Source organism: Triturus cristatus, chromosome 3_1, assembly GCF_964204655.1.
Source record: "Triturus cristatus chromosome 3_1, aTriCri1.1, whole genome shotgun sequence".
In the NCBI taxonomy this organism is placed as follows: domain Eukaryota; kingdom Metazoa; phylum Chordata; class Amphibia; order Caudata; family Salamandridae; genus Triturus; species Triturus cristatus.
In genome coordinates, this window is record NC_140583.1 from 780,169,632 (window position 1) to 780,195,553 (window position 25,922).

Below are 25,922 nucleotides of genomic sequence, written 5' to 3' on the forward strand. Positions count from 1 at the left end.
TGATCATCATCAGACTTGAGAAAGAACTGGTAGGATAACTATCGATTCCTTGCCCAGAATTTCATATAGTTGGATTCAAAACAGACTGGCGTCGACGCGTTTCGGTGGTACATGAACCAATTAAAAACCACCTTTTCGGGACTCAAAATCAGAGATTTATTTCTCCTCAGAACAATATGCGAAGTAATATATCTATGCAGAAAAGGAAACATATAAACACAAGGGTTTTTTTAGTTTCTCATGACTCACAGCCAAGGCCTGCTTTCCCCACTTTTTTTTTAAAATACATCTTAATGTCTTACATTCCACTAACATCAACATAATTCCTATTTCTGTTTTCTAATCCAATTCGCGCTACATCTCTATTTACGGCAGAATGGTGGGAACCCAATTATTTTATACTAAAAAAGGGAATTAGCCCCCTCGCTCCCGTTCACACCACACTTTCTCTCCATTCCACTGTATACATACTCAGCACTCACCATTCCAGAAGTGTTTTATCTCAACTTCAAATAGGGCATTTCAATGGCCTCTATTCTTGTACTTCCATCTCTTTTTTGGTTGGCATGAACATTGTTTTAAAAGCTTCTGGGGATAAAGAAAATAAAAAAATGGTATTCTAATTTTTACTATTGCTCGTTTTATGTTTACACCTAGGTGAAGGGGTTGAGGAATCTTACCTCCCAGTGCAAAGCACTTGTATAATTGAGGTGGGTAAATCTTCTTTTCCTTAAAACTGCTACTTTCTGTGTCTTTAGCGCTGCCTACTCATTGACGTAGGTCAGAGCTGTGCTCCGCCCAGAAGATTACAATTTCTATAAATAAAAAGAAGACAAGGTGGTACTTCTTCCACTCTTTAAAACTCATTTTAAATGTACTTCTTTAAAATGGGGTGAGGCGTCTTACCTACCACTCAGGAGCACTTATACATTTCAAGTGGGTAAATCTTCTTCCCTTATGGCTGTTTGTTTCTTTTCCTTCAGTGCTACCTGCTCTCAAAATCCAATCAATGTCTTTCTTGCCACGCACCTCCCTGTAGGTCAGGTGGCCAATTTTACTAACAATAAAACCAACATCCTATGTTTATGCTCCCTATATCAAATACAAACTAAGGTATGCTTGAAATGCTTTTTGTGGGAAGTCTCCAACTCCCATCCTTCCATCCATCTCGATTGATATTGAAAACCGCACCGCAGTGTGGTGAAAAATAAAACCCTTATGGCGCTATAAAATTTGGTACCTTCCTATATTTATTGATTTATACTAAATAGAGGTTTCTCTTGTATGTCCATAGACTCGTGGCCATTTACGCAACTGGATCCTAATTGTCAGAGTCCTTATGAAGCTGCCGAGCAAGGCTCACAATATCTTTAAATCTGCCAAGCAAGGCGAACGGTTTACAATGCAGGGGGAATACAGACCCTGTTGTATGCACGTAAAACAAAGGCCCCGGGTTACCTGTTAACATCTCTTCCAGGCAATTTAACTAACATAATGCCACTGTGCAGTCGGCTCTAATACATAGACCGTTACCGCACCATCAAAGGCAAGTGAATCCCTGACCATTAATATCTAATGGATATCGTTTACACCCAAAGTGCCTCGTCCCCCGGTTTCGCATTCCTAACTTAAACACGGTGACCCTTGTTTGCGCACTCACCTTCAGGTAAAGGCGTCTCAGCGTCCGTAGTACTACAAATGCCTTACTGTTACCTGCCCCTCTTTTTAAAGCCAGGCCAGTCTTCCCAGCATGCTTCCTCCTCTCCTTTGCTCGCATGTCCAGCGGCCATCTTTTAATGCATATATCAATTAGCCTAGTCGGTTTCCCTCACCAACACGCCTTTGCTTGATATAGTTACGTTTGCGTGGCGGTAATTTCGAAATGGGTTTAAGATACATATCGTACATGATGTGATAAAAATCTTTTTGCAGAAGGACTAAATCCCTTACCACTTATTAACGTAGATTCTATCGTTCTCCTGCGTGTACATTTCTGCTACATTATACTACCCAATTTGTTATGTTTATATTAGTACCATCTATAATAATAATAATGTGTAGCTGATGGCTGTAGTGACCTGGGGCAGGGCTCTAGGACCCTGCAAGGGACAGTAAGGACACAGAGGGAACCGGACACCACATCCGGTCAAGGGTGTGGGAGGGGACATTACAGATCGAGAGGAGAGCGTGGGCAGATGTGTGTGGGCACAGCTCAGCAGATTGTATATCAATAAAGTAAAGAAGATCCTTACCGGTCTTCTACATCTTTATGTCAACCAAAGACACGACAATGGCCTTTTCTACCAAGCAGAACATCCTTACCTGCACACAATGCACAATAGCATTTTCTTGTCATTGTATATTAGCTCCCTTCTTTATTGCCCCATACTGTAGGGATTTTGTTGAAGCTGGGGACTCCACATTTCCAGAACCTTTTATATAAATTTGGACTCAAGTTTTTTATACGTGTGTTCACCTTATACAAGTCCTGTTTAAGTATTGTGGGTATGCTACATAGAATGTGTTATGTTGTACATTTCCTCATCAATCCTATTTAACAGGCTACTCAAAATGATAGTACAGTTAATGTTTCTATCTACGAGCTCTAACATGTATCTCCTTGTGTCGCTATAATTTTTCACAATCTTCCCTGCTATTAAGGCCATTCTTTATGGTGTCAAATTTAATGATATACCACTGTTCGCGTAGTTTGCGCCTATTTACACTGTTACCTCCTCTTCTTTGTTCTTTTATTTTTTCTAGAACGATCCATCTAATATCTGCTAATCCATGTTTTTTCTCTACCCAGTGACTTACTAAGGGCGCATTTTCTTCCTTGGTGTTTATGGAGGACCTATGCTCACACATTCTCTCTCTAAATTCTGTCCCAGTTTCCCCTACATATCCCAATCCACATGGGCACACTGAGATATACAATATTTTTGCTCTTGCAGTTATTTGGAGCGGTGATCTTCTGTGTCATCCCATTAACGGTTACTTCCTTTGTTGTTACACATAGATCACACACACTGCAACTACCACATTTGTAGTTACCCATCGCTTTACCCCCTGTCAGGGTCCTTTGTGTCTCAATTGCATCCTCTCTATAAATAAAAACTAAGGAATTTTGTAGGTTTTTATTTTTCCTAAAAGCATACAGGGGTTTAGGAAGACTGGAGCTTTCCCCATCATTCAGGATTTTCCAGTTCCGGTTGATGATGTTTTTAAGTTTATTGCTGATGGTGAAGAACTGGGTCACCATAACTATTTTGTCCTGTGACTTCTTTTTCTTTCCTCCCTGTAGGAGCCTGTCCCTGTTAAAAAAAACTAGCCTTTTAAAAGAGAAGTTGATTAACTTCTTGGGATAGCCTCTTTCTTTCAATTTATGTTTTCAGCTTTTCTGAAGACGTATAAAAGTCTCGCAGTGATGTATAATTTCTGCGCAGACGTAGGAACTCCCCAAAGGGAATATTGTCCTTTCGGCCTTTTAGGGTGATAACTGCTACAATAAAGCAGTGAGTCAGGCTGACCAGCGACATACATAGGATGGATCTTTGGGCAGGTGAACACTGATCTTCTGTCGGTTCTCAGCCCATTTTTTGGTGAAAACTTGTTAAGTCCCAACATTTAGGGTTAGGCAGTGGCAGCTGCTTGAACACCACTTTCAAAGTGCCAAGACTGTAGGGGCATGACTTGGGGGGTCAGGACTCACTCCATATTTGGATCTAGAAAGTTCCTTTCTTTGACTGCCAAGGCTCAAAACATATAGGGTCACAAAAGACTAGTCTTAGGTTTCTTTATGTGTGCGGGAGGCAGCCCCTATTAAAGTGCAAGTGGGGCAAGGAACAGCTACGCCCCCACCCATCTTGTCAGTATGGCCCATCCTGCCCACACCTAAGACCTTTTTTGTGTCATTGTCTGGGAGGAATACACAAAAACCTTATAGCAGGGTCATGTTACCCAGGACACTGGCAGCAGGCACCAACAGGACAGAAAATGCCAACTTAGTAAAAGCGCCATTTTCAGAATTGTGACTGAAAATCCGACCTTACCATTAAAGAGGATTTTAAAAATAATTATTTTGAGTCCAAACATGACATTTCTACCTGTTCTAATCAAAAGTTAGTACTTATTAAATGTAAAAAGGTAACCCAATGTTATCCTATGGGAGAGGTAGGACTTACAGTAGTGAAAAACAAATGTAGGAGTTTTTCACTACTAGGAGAAGTAAAACTTAAAAATGCATGTCCTAATTTTCAATATAATGTACCTTGCCCTATAAGCTATTCAGGGGCTACCCTGGGGGTCAATTATATGTATTAGAAAGGAAGGTTTAGGCCTGGTAAAAGATTTATTTTGCCAGGTCGAAATGGCAGTTTAAAACAGCAGTACAAGCTACACTGGCAGGCCTGAGAGATGTTTTAAAAGGCTACATTAGTGTGGTGCAGGCATTTCATTTACAGGGCCTGGGTACATGTAGTACCATATTTGAGGGATTTATAAGTAATTTAAATGTGCTAGTTCATTGTAAGCAAATTTGACCAAGTTATAGGGAGAGAGCACAAGCACTGGTTAGCAGTGATAAAGGGCATAGAATCCTAAAGCCAGTAAAAACTAATTTAAAAAAACAGAAGGGGGGAAGGGAAAACGTTTAGGGGCAGACCAGGCAGTCGTCAGGTAGCCAGGCAGTCAGGCAGACCAGGCAGTCAGATCTAACAGAAAAAATGTGAGGGTGTTAGATGTTAGAATTTGAAGACATTCATCCAGATTCTGGGCTCAGCTGCTCCTGTGAAGGAGGCAATAATACCCATTTTACAACAGGAGAAGGGGTTTAGATTGTATTCTACTGTGTTCCTAGTTAAGAAGATTTTAGGAAATTAGTACATGACTATACAATAATGGATCTCAATCAGTGTGTATAGCCCACTCTATTCAAAGTGGACACATTAAAGTGGATTTTTTCTTTATTCTTGAGTAGAGCGTCTCTTAATTCTATACCTACCTATACATCCCGGAGAACTCAGAATATCAGAAGTTCCTAAGATTCTATGTACAGTGAAAGCATTGGCAATTTTAATTGTTGAGATTTGGGCCAAAGTCACCATGGAGATTTTCACTTCTTCAGTGGTCCTGCTTCATAACAAATGTGCCCTTTTGCATCTTATCGTGGATGATTGGCCAATGCATGCTTGCTTCCTCCTTTCCAAGCCTGCCAAAAATTTGGATACAGTGTGTTGGCTGCTGCAGCACTATGAATTTCTTATCAATCCCTGCCACAAGCCATATTTGATTTCCTCTTGAGACCTGGACTTCATTCACGATGTAGCTTTCCTCCTGGAGCAAAGAGCATTTAGGTTGAGACACCAGTTGTCCACCCACTTCTGAAAGAAGGTGACTGCTGCCTGGGAAGGGTTTCAGGTGCAGAGCCCTGTGGTTAGTACGAGGCTCCAGGGGTAGGGTCTTAGAATTATGGGAGGTCGTGTGAGCTGCCTTCTTCTATGTTTTTTTCTTTTGACAGACCTCCTCAGTGTTTGTGCTACCTTGGACAGCAACTGGATCCAGTAATGCATTGGCTCCTCTCCTTAGATATAGTTTCAAGATTTTACAACCCGTCGGGACATGACTAGGTCAATCACTGGGTGGTGGCTCCATTCTGATTCTCTTAATCGCTGAGTTTTTCTCTCCCTCTGTGAACCTGTCATCATCATTAACGACACCTGCAGGCCGGTATGAGGGACACCACTGGGGCATTGTTCTGCTCAAGGGCACTACCTGCCAGCATTGATTCTATTGGAGAGAATTGACAGCTGAGCTCTTGCCACTGTAGGAGATTATGATGGCTATCTGTTTTTTGACAGCCCTCACATACATATGTGGTATTTTCTGCACACCTACACCACAGTCCTGCTTTCCTGGGATCTGCACTTCACAATTTCGAGACATCATTCACTGCTGGAGCTGTGGGGTAGATCTTGGGTCCTATTCTGCACAGTGGTGTTGTAGAAATCAGAGCTACAATATTCCTCCAATTAGAGAGAATTGGCAGCTGTGCTTTGGGCCTGAAAACCTTTTTCTCTGAAATTTAGGTCAGGAGGCTTCTAACTCCAAGTTCAGTTGTTAGATCAGTGCTACAATCTCTTTTTAACTGAACTATTTCAGATTCTTCTCCGCAGCTTTGTTGAGCGACTTACCATGAAAGAGATGGCTGTCTCTTGGTCTGAGGCGTAGAGTTTGCATTGTGGATATTTACAGGGCTACTACCTGGACTGATCCTTTAACATCTAGCTCCCATTATAGATTGGGGTTGCGTGTTAAGTGCTGCCGTACTTCAGGAAAAGGGTAGCCCTTGAATGATATACTTCAGAGTGTTTGGGAAATCCTTTATTCAAGTTTGTGTGTGGCTGCACCTTTGGAATTCTTGTGCTATGCTTGGTCTTATCCTCATAACTGTAATGAATAGTACAAGAAAAAGGGTAAAGATGAGGTGATGCCTGGATTACTTGCCTGTAATAGTCTGAGTTATCATTTCGTCATTCCAATACTTACCCCTGCCCGTTCTTTTGGTCAGCCACATTTTCTTGTTTGGCGTGGGACTACAATTAGTTTTGTGTTTTTTATACAGGTATCCATTATATTGTGCACTTTCCTATCATTCTATTGGAGCTTCATGGCCTCAAAGGTTTCTTTTAATTTCAAGTAGTTTTTATTGAGATTTCCAGAAGAAAAAGCAAAACTATAGAAGGACAAGGCAATATAATGGAATCTACAAATAAATTAAACAAGGTTGTAGTAATACAAACACGCTCATATACAAGGGTTACATAAGGTGGAGAACAGTTGAATGCAAGTTTACATATTATTCAGATTTGATGTATGTAAAAACCATACAGGGTTTTATTGCGGTAGTCATACTACGTACTTGTGTTCTTGTCATGCTGTCATATACATGTGTATGTCATATAACATATATATATCACACAACATATATACAATATATATCATATACCACACATTTGCAACTTGGACATCTTCTTGTATAGTGATCATGTGCTTGTATAGAGTGTGAAGCGTGACGTAAGTATACATGCGGTGCAAACAAATAGAACAAAATTAAATTAAATTACAATGGAATAAAATAAAGAACTCAAAGGTTTCTAACTTTAATAACTCTTAATTATTTTTCTATAACATTAATATTATTGTTTGGCAATATTCTTTATATTCAATGCACATTTTGATAGTGTGCTTTTTTAGTCTCATATTCATATACTCATATTTTGCCTAGTGTTTTAATATAAGTCGAGAGAGACTGTTTAAAATGCAAAAATAATCCTCATGGTTTCCTCTTACATTACACCATCACAAGTGAGAATTATATTTTTCTCACTATGATTTTGTAAATCAGCATAAATGCAGTGGTGTGCTTAGTGGTTTCGAGGAGAGAGGAAGAGATTGACTTCCGTGGAACTTGTCTTTTTACAAATGCTACAGCCTGGCTTCTCCCCTTGCATGACCGCTGGGTTCATGTACACGACTAATCCTGTGTACTCATCACAATGGTAAGCTTTTCAAGGCTAATTATTATTATTAACCATGATGTACTACAGAGAGAATTAATTGTAATGGTTTATGGTGTGTCGGTTCATTATGTTTACTTTTTGCTCATTTATAATCGTTTCAGTTATTGTAAAATATGCTACAATAGTTCCACATATACAATGCCTCAGACTGGCATCAGATGAAGTTTATAAAAACAAAGCTTAATTTTTCCTATCTGTTCTCTATTGAGGGAGAGGAAAAAATGAAATCCATCTAAAACCCAGATTCTCTGTCAGCTTTTGTTACAGGAAAGCTATGCTCTGCTATGAGATTTATAAAGTGCATGGCGACCCAAAGGCATCCCACTGCTAGAAGGAGTGGAAAGCACAGCAAAAACAGTGATCAGAATACCTAGAGGTCAAGCTAAAACAGCCAGGTTTTGATGGCTTTGCGAAAACGCAATTTGGAGTGCAGCACCTAACAGCCAGAGGAGGAGAATTCTAAAGTTTTGCAACGTTATCGCTAAAAGACCGTCCTCCTCTTCTGGCTCTTCTAACTGAGGGGACAGAGACCAGGTGACGCATTGGTGCAGTATAGGGGGGCCATTCCCATGGAGGACTCAATGAGCAACACATATAGATATAAACTCAATTCTCTTAGCAATGGGCAGCCAATGTAGCTTCCTCAGGCCTTGCCGGGCTGAATGAGATCTGGGGATGTCCAAAAGCATGCGTGCAGCTTTAGGGGGGCCTAGGAATAGAGAGTTACTGTGGACCAGGCAAGAGAGAATCACTGCCTGGACTACCACTCTCCTTGAGGCATGAGGAATGCATAGCAGAATCTTGCGCAGCATTCCCAACAAGCCAAAACAACTTGTGTATAATCTAGTGGCCATTGTCAAGGATTCCTCAATCCACGTCCCCAGACTTTTTATATTTGTCTTGCTCTTGGGGGGGATCTCATGTAAAGAGACCAATCCAGGCTGTTTTGAAAGGGGACGGGGTGGGGTGATTTTCCAGAATCTTCAATTCAGTTTTAGCCCCTTTAAACCTAAACCAAGATAGATTAATCCAGCTGGCTATCTGTTACCAACAGCGTCCAGGGTTACCAAAGAACATACCAACACCAGGCGTAAGTGAGAACGCCAACTGTGTGCTGCCTGCGTAGTAGACTATAGACATCCTAAAAGGAGCTACAATGTTCGCCAGGGGTTGCAAGTAAATGTTAAAGTGGGGCTGAGTGAGGACCACTGTGGGACCTTACAGGCAATGGGTAAGGTATTAGACACACAGTCCTCATCAAAAACCTGGGAAGTATATTCCCTTAAAAAGGGGGCAATCCAATCCCCGGCTCTTCCTGGGAAACCTGCCTTGTAAATCCTCTGCAGAAATATTGAATGGTCAATGGTGTCGAAAGCCGCACGTTAGCCACCATTGCTCCCAGATCCAGTTTCTTTTTTGCCTTTTCCACCACCACCAAAAGGACGGTCTCAGTGCTATGCCTAGGGCAGAACCCTGTTTGAGTACGGTGCGAAAAAAAAGATGGCCTCCAAAAATTCAGAGAGGCACCTTTTTACATGTATTTTAGCAACTTTACTTATGAGTGGCAAAAGCGAAATGGGGCAGACATTTCCCAAACAGGCGGGATAAAGGTTAGGTTTCTTTAAAACGGTTTTAACCATAGCATGCTTCCACCGCCAAGGCATCTTCCCTGACTCCAGAAATAAATTGATCATTTTAAGTAGGATAGGAAAGAGGGCTTCCTGCTCAAGAGCAATAATTCTGGGGGTGCAGGGTCAAGGGGGATCCTGATTTCATTTTACTGAAAATTGCAGTCAACTCTTCCAATGAGAGAGGAGGGATTTGGGCCAGGACAGCAGAAGTGCTATCTTTACTGTCATTAAGGGGGGGGGGGGGGGGTGGAGTGAACTCTTTCCCTAACTTTATTTAAAGTTTGATAAACATCTGAATTTTTTTAATAAAAAAAAAGAGGCCAACACATTACATCTATCAACAGAGGGTTCGGATACAGAGACGTTTGAAGGGGAGTCCAGCAACAATTAAGTTATTCTAAACATTTCTCTGGGGAGATTACAACCTTCATTGACCTTATTTTCAAAATAAGCCGTCTGAGCATGACGGATTTTTGATTGATAGGCTCTGACTTTCTCCCAATATATAGTTTTCTTAAGCTCTCGTTTATCTTTTCTCCAGTCTCTTTCTGCCACCTTGCAAAATTTCTTCAAAGTCCTGAGATGGAGGGTCAACCACGGGGCAGATTATTTTGTGGATTTTTCTGTTACTGTCTGCATAAGAATGGTTTGGTCCAAGGACTGAGTTAGCCATCCCAAGGCTTTGTTGTAAGCTACTTCATGAGTAGGGCCTAAATCGAGTAAGGATTGACTCACTTTTCCATCTTTCCTGATTTAGCTGAGACCAATGACAATCAACCCTATTCCTGCTCTTAAATGGCACAGGTGCTATAGGTATCCTGGAGATAATGGGCATCAAAAAATGGTCTGTCCGATTGCGAGGGACTATATCCGAGACTTTCAGGAAAGGATTGTTGGTAAAAATAGAGTCTAACAAATTACTCCCTGATTGAGTGGGGCGCTGAACCCTTTGCTCTAGATGTAGAGCAGATAAATCATACATTAAGCAGGAGGCTTAGGAGTCATTAGCATCCCCAAAATGAAGGTTTAAATCTCCAATGATCATAAAATGGGTGAATTCTGCAGCTAGACTCACCATAACTTCAGGAATATCCTGGATAAATTACGTGTCTGGTCCAGGAGGCCGATAAACTAGAACTCCTGAGAATGTGGAGGTATGTGATAAAGAAATGGGGAATTCTAAACGTTCACAATGTGGGAGAGTGAAGGAATCAATTCTGCAGTTAAATACATTTTTTAGAATGATGGCAAGGATTCCCCCTTTTTCCCCATTCTATCCTTGCGGATAATATGGTAATCTGGAGGAAGGGGCTGAACAATGTCAGGCAATTTGTGTCCTGGGAGGGACCTGCAATTAAGAAGAAATATATTCCCTCCAACTTTATCAAAAGTGAGTTTCCTCCGTGCAGGGTCCAGCTGGAAACTATAGGAGCAGTACTTACACACACTGTCAGCCTTGGAAACATCCTTGGAATGCTGCATTTGGTGCTAGGTTCCCTTCTTATATTGAATAAGGAATCCCTATGGTGGGTTAAATGGACAGGGTTCCTTCCCCCTGACCCTGTTTGGGGGCCGACGGGTGCAGATGGGCTTGCTCATGGCGCATCAGTGGCGTGCCCACGGCACCCGTCTGCATCACGCCTGCATCCATGCCATGGTTAAATTGGGCCGGGAGTCCGACCACTAGAGGGTCAACCAAAAAACTGCACTGTGGTAGGAAAACTGGAAAAAAAAGTGCAAATTGCAGATACAGTGAAACAGTTCCCCCCCCGAAACACACTTCAAATTGTATGGTATGAAATGGAGAAAAAATTGCTTTGCAATAGAACAAAAATGGTCCTGGAAGAGAAGTGACACAGAACAAATTTGCAAGTGCTGGAAAGATGAAATGAGAACTCAGCATAATGAAGACTACTGCTGAATTATCAAGGTATTAATTATCAGCAGAAAATGATTTACTAGCTTTTGACCAGCATTTAACTCCGAAGAATAGCCTAGCAGAAACCTACTGAATTGCCTAGCAGATCTCTGCTTGCGCAATGAGAAACTAGGCAACACTAGAGAAAAGAATACACACATAACAAACATTACGACTTGGCGCAGATGAATAGAACCCACACCATTGGTTCTTCCCACTTCCCCTTTTGCTACAAGGCTTTGTGGAGCCAGACATCAACTATGTTCGTGTGGTGTATCACTGTGTGTTTGTCTCAGACATGCCATGCGTAATGATGTGGTTTTGAGTGCGTTTAAACTAGTACTAGATGGGAGATGTCACTTTTATAATTGTTATAATTCAATTCTAAGTATGTGTATCAGTTATGTTTAAATGTGAACAATGTAATTTAGAAAGACTATGCTAAGTCTAAAGTTAGCTAACCACTTCTTTGTATTATTTTAGTTTTAACATTTCTACAGTGTGATTTATATGTCTGTCTATCTGATCATTTGTAAATTAATTACATTTTTTGTTACATATTTATTTAATGTCTACTATGCAATTTATGTAGGTATCTGCAATGTTTGAATTTATTTGAGCATTTTTTACATTAATGTATTTTAAAGTTTTTAGGTGTTGGTTCGGTGCTGATTGTATGATTCGCTGCCTGTGTTAATTGTTTTGCGATTCCCTTGCAGTATTAGTAAGAAGCCAAGGTTTGATTTGAGAAGATGTTGAGGCTGTTTTGGATGTAGCACTACTGAAGTAGATATGAGAATAATTGTAGTGAATTGCAACTGACTTACCTTTTTCTATGTGTGTTTTTATATTTGCATGTTCCTTCTCTGCCCCCACCTTAGTTTCTCTTTCCTATTGACCCTTTGTTGTAGATAATCGTCTTTTACTTCCCACTCCCACATTTACATTTATTACTTGCCACTTCATGCGAGTAATTCTATTTACTTTTGGAGGAAAACTTCACACATATGTGATATGACTTACACATAGATCAATGCCCTATGCAAATTCCCCTTTACAAGTTCTTGAAATAGTTCTACAGGGTACTACCACATACCTGGTAAAAGTCTTTGTGAATTACCTCTGTAGTCTCTTACTAATTTGCTTCTCCAAGCAGGTTAGTACGACCTGCAAGGGTTTCATATGGCAGCTATTATCAAGAGAAAGAAGTGGAGAATAAAATAATGAACGGTCACAGTTAGACTTGACATCCTTAGCAAGGTATTCCCCTCAACGTTTTACCTTCACCCCTCCTGTCGTGCTTTGTTTGTTTTTGTTGGCTTTAGGACTCTGTGCACTTTACCACTGCCAACTTGTGCTAAAGTGCTTGTTGGGAGTTGTTATTTAAAAAGGAGGACATGTAGGTTTATGTTTTACATGTCATGGTATTGAAAAAAATCCAAAAGTTGTTTTTCACCACTTTGTTTTTTGTTGATAATCAATTTTATTAGCATTTGTAAAAACGAAAACATATAAAGACAGCAAAGAAATGCACTATACTGCGAAGTCCATCATCAGCAGACAGCAGGAGGCGTGATCCAAAGTAGACCGCCCATAAACAATTTGTTTCATACGAGGGAGGAGAGCCACCATACAAGAGGAAAACAAAAACAAAATTCAAAACAGCAGTTTTAACCATTTGTCCCATACCTTCTCAAACTTCTCCGGACACCCTCTGGCCTCAAAGAGGGGCTCTTGTTGGGCCGCGCACCAATCCACCCCTCTGCGCCATTTACGAACAGCGGGAGGCTTGGCTTGAGACCAGGCTGCGGCGATATCTCGCGTGGCCACTGCCTCCGCCTTACCCAGGAAACGCTTGTCAGCTCGAGAGCCGTCCAAGCCGTCAAAGACTCCGAGGAGGAGGCGTAGGGGATCGTGGGGGACCTGCCAGCCCAAAGTGTGTGTGAGCTTAGACCAGGGGTACTCACAAACTTTCTCTCGGGGGCCAAATTTACAGTGTGGTTTGTGGCCGAGGGCCGCACCGGTGAGGGGGCGGGGCTAGAGCAAAAAAAAAAAAAACTGTGACCATGAGGTTGAACACAGGCCCCTGCAGCAGACGCCTTCGTCCACTGAGCCACCAGACCCGGCATTCACACATCTCTATCTATCTATCTATCTATCTATCTATCTATCTATCTATCTATCTATCTATCTATCTAGCTCGGTCTCCCTCCCTCCCTCTATCATTCTCCCTCTCTCTGTCTCCCTCTCTCTGTCTCCCTCCCTCTCTCTGTCTCCCTCCCTCCCTCCCTCCCTGTCTCAATCACTTTGTTTGTCTCTCTGTCTCCCTCTCTCTCTGTCTCCCTCCCTCTGTCTCCCTCTCTCCCTCCCTCTCCCTGTCTCCCTCCCTCTCCCTGTCTCTCTTCCTCTATCTCTCTCTCTCTCTCCCTCTGCCTCACTCACTGTGTTTGTCTCCCTCACTCTCTGTCTCCCTCCCTCCCCCTGTCTCCCTCCTTCCCTCTATCTCCCTCCCTCTCTGTCTCCCTCCCTCTCCCTCTCTCTCCTTCCCTCTCTCTCTCCCTGTCTCCCTCCCTCTCTCTGTCTCTCTCCCTCTCTCTCAATCAGTTTGTCTCCCTTTCTCTCTGTCTCCGTCCCTCTCTGTCTCCCTCCTTCTCCATCTGTTCTCCCTCTGTCCCCCTCCCTCCCTCTGTCCCCCTCCCTCCCTCTGTCTCCGTCCCTCTCCCAACTTGTCTGTCTCTCTCACGCTGTCTCTCCCTCCACATTTGCTATACACTTTTCAATTCTGGTTAATTCCCAGCAGTCAATCATAATGGCCTAAACACAAGGACCTTTTCAACCATTAGGAATAGGGCTACGTTTTTAGAAGCCTTCTAATTGGCTGCTTGCAGTTAATCACAGCAGGCATTACTTTAACTGTCCATGAAACATGTGGGACAGTTATTTTTGCAGCCGTCGGTGGCACGCGGCTGAATTACAGCATGTAGTTTGCCCTTCTCTTTTTAGGAGGTTGCGGAAACAAGTAGATCACATAAAAATAGAGGATTTGCACTGTGAGTCCCATCTGCATTCTGTATGCTAACAGACTCAGGGTATCAGCTGGTATGACATCACATGAAAGCTGGCATGACAGTGACATCATAGAAAATCAAATGGCACCCATGGCACAAGTGAATGAGCTTTGAACACTGTAGAAAAAAATAATGCCACTAATACTGTATGAGTTAGCAATACCAGCAGCAGCTGCAAGCCATGCGTTTCAAAACACTCGCCAGTACTAAGAGGGTTGTTCAGACTCTCTGCTTCAGTAGCTGGAATTTACTTACTCTGTCTCCCTCCCTCTCCATCTGTTCTCCCTCTGTCCCCCTCCCTCCCTCTGTCCCCCTCCCTCTCCCAACTTGTCTGTCTCTCTCACGCTGTCTCTCCCTCCCGCTTTAAACTCACCTGCTGCTCTCACTAGCTGCTCCCCCCCCCCCCCCCCTCCCCCTGCCCGTCACCTCACCTTCCCTGGAACACAAACAGCCGCCGCACCCAAGTACTTCACAGGTCTTTTAAAGGCCAAGTCACTTGTTAATGAGGCTTTGTTGTATTTCATCTCTTCTTAGCGCCCCTGCATCTCCTCTCATTCAGAGGGGAGATGCAGGGGCGCTAAGAAGAGGTGAAATACAACAAAGCCTCATTAACAAGTGACTTGGTTTTTAAAAGAATCGCCCGGCCTCACAGCTCCGGGCTGCTGTAACCGGCGGTGCACAGGTACGATGTCTGCAAGGTCCGCGGGCCGCCAGGGAAGGCTTGCCGGGCCGCTGGCGGCCCGCGGGCCGTACTATGAGTACCCCTGGCTTAGACTCTATTGCTGTCCAGAAGGAGGTGAGACCAGGACATTGCCAGACCATGTGGTAAAAATCGGCCGGGGCTTGGCCACAACGGGTACAGTCCGGTGAGGGGCGCAGACCCGCCCTATGTAGGTGTACCGGGGTGAGGTACGCTGTGTGGAGATAGTAAAGTTGAATAAGGCGTACTTTAGAGGAGGTCGTTAGAGTTTTGGGAGCCATTAGGGCGTCTCCCAGTCTGCCTCTTCCAGGGGACCCAGCCATCCCTCCCAGCGAGCTCGCAGCGCATCTAAAGTGGCAGGGCCGTTGTTCACTAGGGAAAATAAATCCGCGACACTCCCACTCTACCCAGGTTGCCCATCTTGACCCGTGCTTCCAGCAGGTTAAATTCGGGGAGTGAGGTATCTGGTGGAATATGTGTATGAAGGGCGTCACAAAGTTGCAGATATTTATAAAATTGTGTAGGGTAAAGGGAGTGGCGCTGCTGCATATCGGAGAAGGCCCGGATGTGATCACCAACCCAGATGTCCCCAAGGAGTGTAATCCCGAACCCATCCCATTGTTGAAACCCTCGGAGAGCCGATACTTCGAGTAGCCATGTCCTGCACCACAGAGGTGTGTGTTGGGTGAGTTTCTTGTCCCATTGTGTGTAGCGCAGGGCAGTTTGCCAGGCTGTTAGGACCGCTCTGGTAATGGGCGGGATAGTCTGCAGGATAGGGGACCCGTACAGGTAAGCCTGAAGCTGAGGGAAGTCCATATTTCTGAGCTCGGTTCGGTAGGCCGGGTCAGACCAGTCCCCGGTGAACCTGTCATGGATGACAATAAGCCGGGTGGCCAGATAGTAGAGGTGGAGGTCGGTCACCCCATACCCCCATCAAAGGGAGGTATCTGATAGCGGGCCAGGTCCATTCGAGGTCTTCCATTCCCCCACAGAAACTTGGTAATTACCCCGTCAAACTCGCAAAACCAGCTACCCGGTAGATAAAAAGTGATGTTCTGAAGAATGTATAAAAAGCGGGGAAGGATCATCATTTTAAAACGTGCCCCTCTGCCAAGGAGGTTAAGTGGGAGGGAATGCCAACGCTGGAGATCGGATTTGGCTTTCGTAACCAGGGGTGTGAGGTTAAGAGCCCACTCCAGTTCAGGGAGCAGGGTTATCCAGATCCTCAGATTTAAACGATTGTCTCCGCAGGGGGATAGTAGACTGCCAATCAAAGCAGGCTCGTGAGGGGTGGAGGGGGACCAGAGTGAACTTCGTCGGGTTGAGTCGTAGACCCGAGACATCCTCAAAAATCCGAAGCAGTTCTAGACAGCGTGGGCTGGAGTTCTCCGAGTCAGCCAAGAAAAGCAGAACGTCATCCGCATATAGGGCAATTCAGGATGACCACGATGGTGGCTACGTCAGTCTCCGGAGGGAATGAGCCTGTTTTTACCACGTGTTGAAAGAGATCAATTAGGTGAGGAACCAACAAGTCTCTGTATACCGCATAATATTCTTGCGGAAAGCCATCAGGCCCCGGCATCTTCCCAGAATGCAATATGGTGATAGCGCCTTGGATATCTTCCGGATTAAAGGGTAGGTCAAGGTTCACCGAGTCGGTCTGGGTTAGGCAGGGGAGTCGGACCTCCGCTCGTTCGAATAGGCCGGCAAAAGAGGCCAAGCTTAGAGCTGGGCATAGTATCCCGCGAAGGCTTGGGCAATAGCTGATGAGGTACAGTGGTGGGTACCAGCAGCATCGCGGATTTCAGGAATAATTCTATTGGCTCTGGGGTAGGAGACCAGGTTATGAAGCAATTTACCATTTTTGTCGCCCCATCCGTAGACACGGTCAAGACGCTATGGTACTCCTCTGTGGTCCGAGTCAAGGGAGATCTGGCGGATCTCTTCGCGAAGAAGCGCAAGTTGTCTATCCGAGTGGTGTCTTCCGTATTACCAGAGGTCGCCTCCAGCCGCGTGGCTTGCGCTTCAAGCTGAGTCAAGTGAACAGTTTGTTCTGCCCGTTTGGAGAGGACTAGACCTCTGGCCACTCCACACATGGTGGCCTTACCGGCTTCCCACAGTATGCCTGTGGAGGGAACCGAACCCTTATTAGCCCAAAGATAGTGACTCCCAACTCTACTTCAAGTGCATCTTTGATCCCTGCGTCTTGCAAAAACCATGCGTTGAACCGCCAGACCGAGCGCGCCCCCCGGTAGAAGTACCCAAGCGGAGAGAAATAGCGGAGTGGTCTGAAATTCCCCATGGGAGAATGGAAACACCGGAGACCAGTTGGCAGTCGGTGGCGGGAATGAGAAGCAGATCAATACGAGAGTGGGTGTGGTGAGCCGCATAAGTGTGAGCGTATTGTTTCTCACGGGGGTGCCAGAGCCTCCAAACGTCACAGAGCCCAAGTGCAGATGACCAGTCCGATAGTCGTTTTGAACAGGTGAGGCGTGAAGGGGAGGGATTCTCCGTGGCATTGAGTGTCGGTTGCATTACCGTGTTGAAGTCCCCCCTGATTATGGTGTGGCCATGGGGCAGGGCAGAGATCACCTCTGTAAGGCGATGGAGGGTAGAGGGGAGCATGGCTGAGGAAATATACACTGAGAGGAAGTTGAAGACCTTTCCCTCAAGTCTAACGGAGAGGGCCTTTGTAGCAGCCCTGTGTGTCGGTCGACACGAGTAGTGGAGTGAAGGGGAGCCCACGCCGAATTCGTATAGCCACCCCCCGGGAGCCCCACGTGAAACCCAAGTGCCAGACCCTGTCGAACCCATACCAGGCAAGGAAAGAGCATTGGGTTCCCAGGAGGTGTGTCTCCTGCAGGAGGAGGATGTCAGGAGACTGGTGCTGGGCGCTCCTAAGGACGGCAGTGTGTCCACAACTGGATGTGGAGGGACCTACCGTGTATGTGCATCTGGGAAACGGTTGGTGCTAAGAGAGAAGGGCTGGGGGAAGCCTAGGCCTTGGGCAAGATGATGCAACATGACCAAGAGAAAAGGACGGGGATGGTGCCTGGCAGTGTACCCCCTGTTGGTGAAGATGGCGCGTGTGCGCACAGGGCTGTCATGAAAAACAAAATTCAACAATACAAACACTGTATACAGTTACTCGAACGGAGCCAAAATGAACAAAGAGCGGAGGGCAACAACCCCCTCCCTCCCCGAACCCCTACCAACACCACCCACCCTATACTTCCAAACCCGAAGCATCTGTCGTCCAGAACAAAAACAAGAAGCTATCCTAAAACAGTTAGCAGGGCAAGTCGTGGCGATGGACCCCTCCATTTAGACGGATAACTCAATGTCAACAGTAGAATATTACTGCCACAGGCCCCATGAGTTCCGATTCAGTTTCATTTCCATGGGACCCCACAGTCAAAGTCCAGTGTCATCACCGGACTCCTGGACAGGTCTAAGTCAGAGAGAGCCGGGCGCAACGTCGAAGCCAAGTCGTGCTCATGGTTCAGGTATATCAGAGAACTGGCCCGGCTGCGGTCGTCCACAGTCAGAGGGGCCTCAGAAGAGATCAGCATTTGGGAGTCGACCCCAGGCGATCGTGAGTGGTCTCCCCACCGCTCCCCCCTCCTGCGGGAATGGTTGTGCCTCCGTTGCTGTTTGGGAGGAGAAGGATGCTGTCGGGAAGGGCCCGACACAGGATGGGAGGAAGCAGGTTGGAGTCTCAGAGGCCGCTCCTCCGTGAGCCATGTCCAAGCCGTTTATTGCATGTCGAAGAAGATTGCATTGTCCTGGAAGATAACTCTGAGGCGGGCCTGGAAGAGGAACCCATAGCACAAGCCCAAGTTACAGAGTTTTTGTTTAACATTTGCGTACGTACGACGCTGGGCCTGAATGTCCCTCATGTAATCTGGGAAGATCATTATGGTACTGTTCTGATATTTTAGAGGACCATGAGTTCGGGCTTCCCTCAGGATAGCGTCTCTGTCTTGGAAGTGAAGGACCCGGATGATAACAGGATGAGGAGGGTCCCCGGTGGGAGGCTTGGCCACCAGAGAGCGGTGTGCGCGCTCGACTGCAAACCACGGTGAGAGGGCTTCTTTGGGTATCCATGACCTCACCCATGTCTCAACGAAGGTGTCCGCATGCCCCTGTTCGACATTCTCGGGAAACCCTATGAGGCGTAGGTTGTTCCGCCTCGAGCGATTCTCAACGTCTTCTGCTAGGCAGTTTCAGCTCCGAAATCTGAGTCTGCAGGTGGGCCACCTGTGTTTTCAACTGGCCCAAGTCGTCTTCAGCGGTAGAGAGACATGACTCCGCCTCCAACAATCGCGCCGTAGCGTTGCGGAGGTCTTGACGGATAAGGGACACGTCGACCCACAACTCGCAGATCTTGTCCTCCACAGAGGCCTGAGAGGTGCCAATCGCCTGCAGGATAGTCGAAAGGTCTCCCCCAGCCAGGGAGGGGTGACTGGACACCCCCTTTGCCAGACTCCGGTCGACAGTAGTGTACTGGTCCATTTTAGTTTGCGTTTGCGGTGCCGGTGTTTGAGGCACGATCCCTGCTCATCTTCGCCGCCAGCACAAGACCCGGATGTCCTCCAAAGGTAGATGAGAGGCTCGCGAGCAGCCGGCCCCAGCCACGGGGGGGGGGAGGGGAGGAGGCGCGAGCGCCCAAGCCGTCAATACTCAGGTTCAGGCACCAAACCCACCTCGGCTGGAGATCCTGGGCCTCAGGGGATGCTGACACCTCAGGGTTGTGGATCTCGTCTCCTGCCACCTAAAATGACAGCTGAACCAGCGGTGGACCTCTCGGATCTGCCTGGAGCGAGCAACGCTGGGCCAGAGAGAGATGGCAGAGAGAAGGGCCCGGTCCGCGGATCACCCGCTGTTCAATGGATGCGGCCAAACCAGTCCCACCTCCTGAATTTGACTGAGGGACAAAGGCAGCCTCGGGGCTGAAGTAAGGATGAAAGCCAAATGGTCAAGGAGCAGACCAGGACGGCCCACGCGGCCGGGGTGCCAAGCAGTAGGGAAGCGGAGGGGGGTCAATAGAGGAAGCGTCCTGCCGCCCGATAAGTGCGGTCAATGTAGGACGGAGACAGCAAATCCCTGAGGCACCCCACGCCGCCTGATGTGCACGGCCGAATTCAAGCGGGGGGCGTCCACCCTGGGCACCTACCCAGGTCGGGGCGCGGAGCGGAAGGCCCTTGGTACTCAAAGGCGGGCCAGTTGGGCAGGAGGCAAAGACTCACAAGGCTCCCAGTCGCTTGGGAACCAGCTCTGTGGTTACCAGTGCAGCGGTGGTGCAGGTGCAGAGGAGCCAGGCAGCAGTAGGGAGTTGGTACGCCAGCCAGAGAGGAGCAAGAAAGGCCAGGCCCGGCTATGATGACTGGGTGCAACAATGCTGGGGGGGCGCTCAGGCCAGGAAACCCCCCACCAAGCCCCGTCCCCAACGGCCAGCACTCACCCACCACCTTATAGCAGACCGCGACCACCAGGCCTGGAGAAGGAAATCAGGGGACAATGTAGGCCGTCTCCGCTGCGCCTGCACACGTCAGGGAGTCCCAGGTCCGTCAGAGACCAGGACGCGGGACACCGGTGGCACAGCAGCAACCGGGAGGATCTTACATTCCCAGGCCCCAGGAGCATCGAACAGCCATGTGGGGAGGGTCTGTTCCGAGGTCCCGGGCCCGGGTGGCTGAGGCGTCGTCTGCAGGGAGCTCCGGGCCGTCCCCCACAGCAGTCAGAGGGCCAGGCCAAGATCAGGCCCAAGCCCGAGCAGATCAGCAGTCAGCGGTTCCCGCCGCACAATTTAGCGGCTGACACAAAAACCGTCGGAGGGATGATCCAGGACCGTACACCTCACCCCTCAGGCCAGACCATGGACGGTGGTGCACTGCCAGCAGGGGGGATGGGCAGGGGCCCACTCAGGTCACATGGCGTAAAGCTCAGCCGATGGGACAGCCTCAGAGGGCAGGGTGCATGCCAGTGGTGTTGCCGCGACACGAAGGTCGGTAGAGGAGATCGGAGCCGGGCCGTCAGGTCCGGGAGACAGGCGCCGCCATGATAGGATGTCGAAGGCCGGCGCCTCTGCAGATTTACCCCACAGCAGGCCGCCTTGCTTAGAAAACAGCTCGCAAGGGACTCCTCTCCCCTGCAGGGACGCCAAGGAGGCCGTGGGGGGTCAGCAGGAGCACCGATGGCAGTTGATTCCAATGCGGATGACGGAGGGGTCTGGAGCACTATCAAAGTGCAACCGACCGCCATCTTGACGCCTTTTCACTACTTTAAGGTCTATCTCTCCCGTAGGCTAGTACTGGGCTACCTAATTACATTAAATAAGGGCTACATTTGGATTGGGAGCAGATAGAGATATGCGGTTTAGACTCAAAAGAGTTGTAATTTAAAATCCTCTTTACAGGTAAAGGTGGATTTTAAGACTCAAAAGAATTGTAACTTAAAATCCTTTAAGTCACAATCCTGAAAATGCCACTTTTAGAAAGTTAAATAACAGGCAATAATTGCAGCACTTGTGCACTTGAATGTACTCCAAATAAACTATGTACTCTGTTCATCAAGACTTTTATGAGTGGAGTGTGCACCTTGCAGGGGGCTCTGTCAGCCTCCTTATACAAAAGTAAGACAGTAACAGCCCGGATAACTATTCAGGAACTCAAGGTGCACTACTATAAAGTCACTTTTTCCAAAGTGTACATTTAAATAATAAAGAGAACTTCAGAATGAAACTTATAACAATATTAGAACAAGTAATCCACGAATCATTGAACTTTCAACAAGCGTTATCAGAAACACTTCACAATATGACACAAGAAGATGTGCCTTGAAATCGGCTTTTAATTCAATCCATTGCAGAATATCTTCAATGTAAAACGTGTGATGCTTTCCTCAGCATGACAATTCAGTTGTACAAATGAATATTCACTTCTCCCAATGCATTTCGGGCGTGAATCTACCCTTCGTCAGGGGAGTCTAGAATATTAATAATCACAATCATTGTTTCAAGAAAACCATGCTCACGGCTATATACAGTTGTTTAGAAGTTTTTAGAACTCATACAGACAAATTACATAGGGCTCTGACAAGGAAACGCGTGTAGAAAATGATTGAGAATGGTGGAAGACGGTTAATGGAAAGTGCAAAATAACCTGGATTAAGAATGGAAACGTGAAATAAAAGTCGTGAAAAGCGTGAAAAAAAGCATCATGTGAAAAGACGATGAAAGTAGAAAGCGATATACCCAAATTGTTATTATATGCACCCAATGTGCCACGCTGAATGTGCTGGAGAACGGATTAATCTAGAAGAAATACCTTAAAAGTGTGCTGAGTACACAACATGTCGTTGCGTATTATTGTGGAACTGAATCCGACTGAAAAAAGGTGGAAATAACACGGTGAAATATCTGAAGTTAAGATATCAGAATATTATGTGGTTACCGAGAAAGTAAGCGGAGCTCCCCAAAGGTCAGAATTCTGGTTTTGTTGAAGAGCACATCACCATGGGACTCCAACTGGTGGCCAACAGAGCCAGGACCTACAACGCCGAGAACCTTGAGATCATCATTGACAATAAACTAGACATGACTGCTCAGGTCTCTGTCATCACTGCCTCATGCTCCCACACCCTGAAGATGATTTTCAAATGGCTCCCAATGACACCCAGAAAACCATCAGCATGGTCTGGTCACAAACAAGCTAGACTATGGGAACACCATCTATGCCGGGATCACCAAAAATCTCAACAGACCATTCAGAACTCGTAGGGCAGGATCACTCTCAACCCCCCACACCACTCATATCACACCACACCTACAGGAGTTCCACAGACTCCCCAGTGACAAATGAGCACAATTCAAACACCTCACCCAGACTATTTGTGGCTAGACTCCCACCTGTTCATTGTCATGGTACCCTACCAGGTGATGGTGCGCTCTAGAAATCTACATAACATAACATTCCTTCACCCTAAACCTTCTATTTCATTCAGCTCAGACCATATGAATTTATATTGTTGTTTGCCCATTAGTCCACCTCCCTCAAGATGTTCCACAACCTCTTTCAGTTCTTCTTGTTCAAGCTCTTCTTTGCACTCTTTCCCAAACATGGCAATCCCCACTGCACATATCTACACTGTCTTCCACCCACTCACTCACTTCGACTGTAAACTGCCATATTAGATTCAATCAAAGATAACCTTGATAAACATTCAGCATTGATAATGTGATAACCCAGCACATACTTCACTTTAAATATAAACTCTTGCAAGTAATAAACCCACTTTGCTAATTGTGGTGCAGCCTTACCAGTACCCTTTATAGAGAACACACATGCGAAAGATTTGTGATCCGTTTTCAAAATCTGTACCTCCTATTTTACGTCCTACCAGCATGATAGAGCGTCCTTCTTTCTCAATTAAAATATAAGAACATTCTGTACCTCTACAAGTTTTGGGAATCCGATGAAACTTTTAAAAGTCTCCTCATCTGTGAGTTATTAGTGTGAAAAGGAATCATCCCATATGCTTACTTTCTCCTTACGTACCAGGATGGTACAATTAGGAGGACTATAATCTATTATTGCATTGCTTACTTCCATCCATTTCTTCTCAAACATCACCAAAACTTCATGCTCCTCACTGCGCTACTATCACTAGATTTCCTTCGAACTGTGGTAATGTTTTTGGTTTGTGATGTCTTGCCATGTATATCAGAAGAAAATGTTGTATTTTCCTTCAATTTACACAACAAGCCTTCATTGCTGGACAATTACTAGATGTTGCAATATGTTTCAAATTTTCACACTTTAAAGGTTTCATCTTGCTAGATGTTAGAGTCTTCCTCTTGCCCTTTCTTTTTACTTTTTCACATAGATTATCATATATTTTTTCCCAACACCCACATTTACACCCCTTTCACACGAGCAAAAGTCACAATGGACTAATCCATTTTGCTGTGCCCCTTTGGTTTCAAATCCCATCTCTGTTGCCACTTTTACCACTACAAGCAGCAAGATAGGTTGAAGGTATTTTATTCTTGAGAATAAAACTTCCACCAGTGCAACTGCCAGCCACAAGAATCTTTTAGTTGAATCCACTCCACGTTCCATATTCTAGATGTTGACAGCAGACCTACTCCCAGATACACCATATGCATTAATAAGTGTGATAGAATACAAGTCTATCGTCCAGAAGACAGTTTTGGTATGCTAGATTCCCTCAAATTACTCCTCTCTTGCTCCTGCTTGGTTCTTTACTCACAAATAACCTAATCAAGTTTTACCAATATATAGTAATGTTTGGAATGTTTTATATGTCATCTACAGAACTTTTCCTGTTGATTAGTGCTGTAGAATGTTTATGTTAGTGGTTGGTCTTGGGCTGCTGAGCCTGGTGGAGACATCCCACACCAACAAACTCATCGTGTGTAGCGGCACCTCCACTTGAGTGGACTCTACAGATTGATCATGTGGAGCGGCGGCTCCCTTTGCATGGACTCATTACTCTACTTCGACGGTAGGGCTCTAGCATTCCCATTGTTAGACACAGAGTGACTCTTTCTCTTTTCTATACACCAGCGTGCCTCGGCCTTGTTTGGCTCAGCTTATAATGCCCTATAAATTTGCCCTTCGGGAAATATATATATACTTTTTTTCTCGCGCTCGCTCCTTGAGCCCAACGCATCGCGAAAGTCCTCGCGCTTATCCTGCCATACACACTGCATCTTTCAAATCCTCTCCGGTTAGCAACCGAGGCATTCTTCCTCACCTCCCAACTGCGGACTTAGCAACAGAGAGCTCTTCGTCACTCAGCTTTGCTCCTTCTCTGCCTCACCGTGTTAAGCTACGTCATGCAACGCCACGCCGCATCACGTCATCATGCCACGTCATGCTCTGGCGGTCATCTTTGTTTGGGGAATTTCTATTTCCAAACTGATGGCGTCACCAGATCTTCGTGGGATCAACTTTGTTTTAAAAACAATTGTGTCGTGTGCCACACGGTGATACACACACCTTGTATTTTCTTTTACAATAGCATTATACATTTGCTGTATATTTATATACTTAGAGTGACACATTTATTTTTTTGATAGACTCTGACACACACCCTAGCCTTCTCTTGCATCGTGTAGGGTTGTTTTTTTTTCTCTTCTCTATTTTATTTCTATCCCAGTCTAGTTACAGCATGTGCACCATGCAAGCTGTCAACCCACCTCCGGCATTTTTAGACACTCCAGGTGAACCCCCTGTCCGATGGAAACTTGACATAATGGATTTGAAACTTATCTGGGAGCCATAGGGGCAACCAGATACAGTGCTGACAGAAAAAATGCCTTCTTCACTCACTAGGGTTTGAAGGGAGATCAATCTTCAAGCATTTACCTAATTTGTCTCCGGAAGAAAGTGATGGCATAGATGAGTATCGCGAGACTTTCAAATCTGTTTTTCAATTTCAAAACAAACAGTCCAGTCTCATGGCTTTAACACATACATTTTTCAAGAGAAAACAAACAGATGAAGACGATGTGGACTCTTACATTTCGGTCTTGAGGAGATTAGCAGCGGTCTGCAAATTTGAAAATTTCACAGATCAGCTCATAAGAGATCAATTTGTCTGTCAATGCAAAGACAAAAACTTGTACGTTTAGGTGACCCTACTCTAGATGAGACGATCAAAAATTGCTAAGAGCATTGAAATATATATGGTCTCTTTGAAAGAACTCTATGACAGAAGTAATGACAAGGTTAATGAAAGTGTTAATGTGGTCAATACAGGTAAATCAGAGATTAAGGCCAAGAATTTTGGTGCAAAGGTATTTCCCAAACTGGTCAAGCCTGAAGGTATTAATCCTAATATCTGCCTGAGGCGTGGTAATCCTCCACATGCAAAGAATGGAAGGTGTCCTGCCATTACTGTCAAGCAAATTATCGCAAGAGGGTAGGACATTTCGCCAAGGTGTGTCTCAAAAGAAAGAACTCCAAGAAACCGGTTGTGTTCGTTGTTGATTCTGAT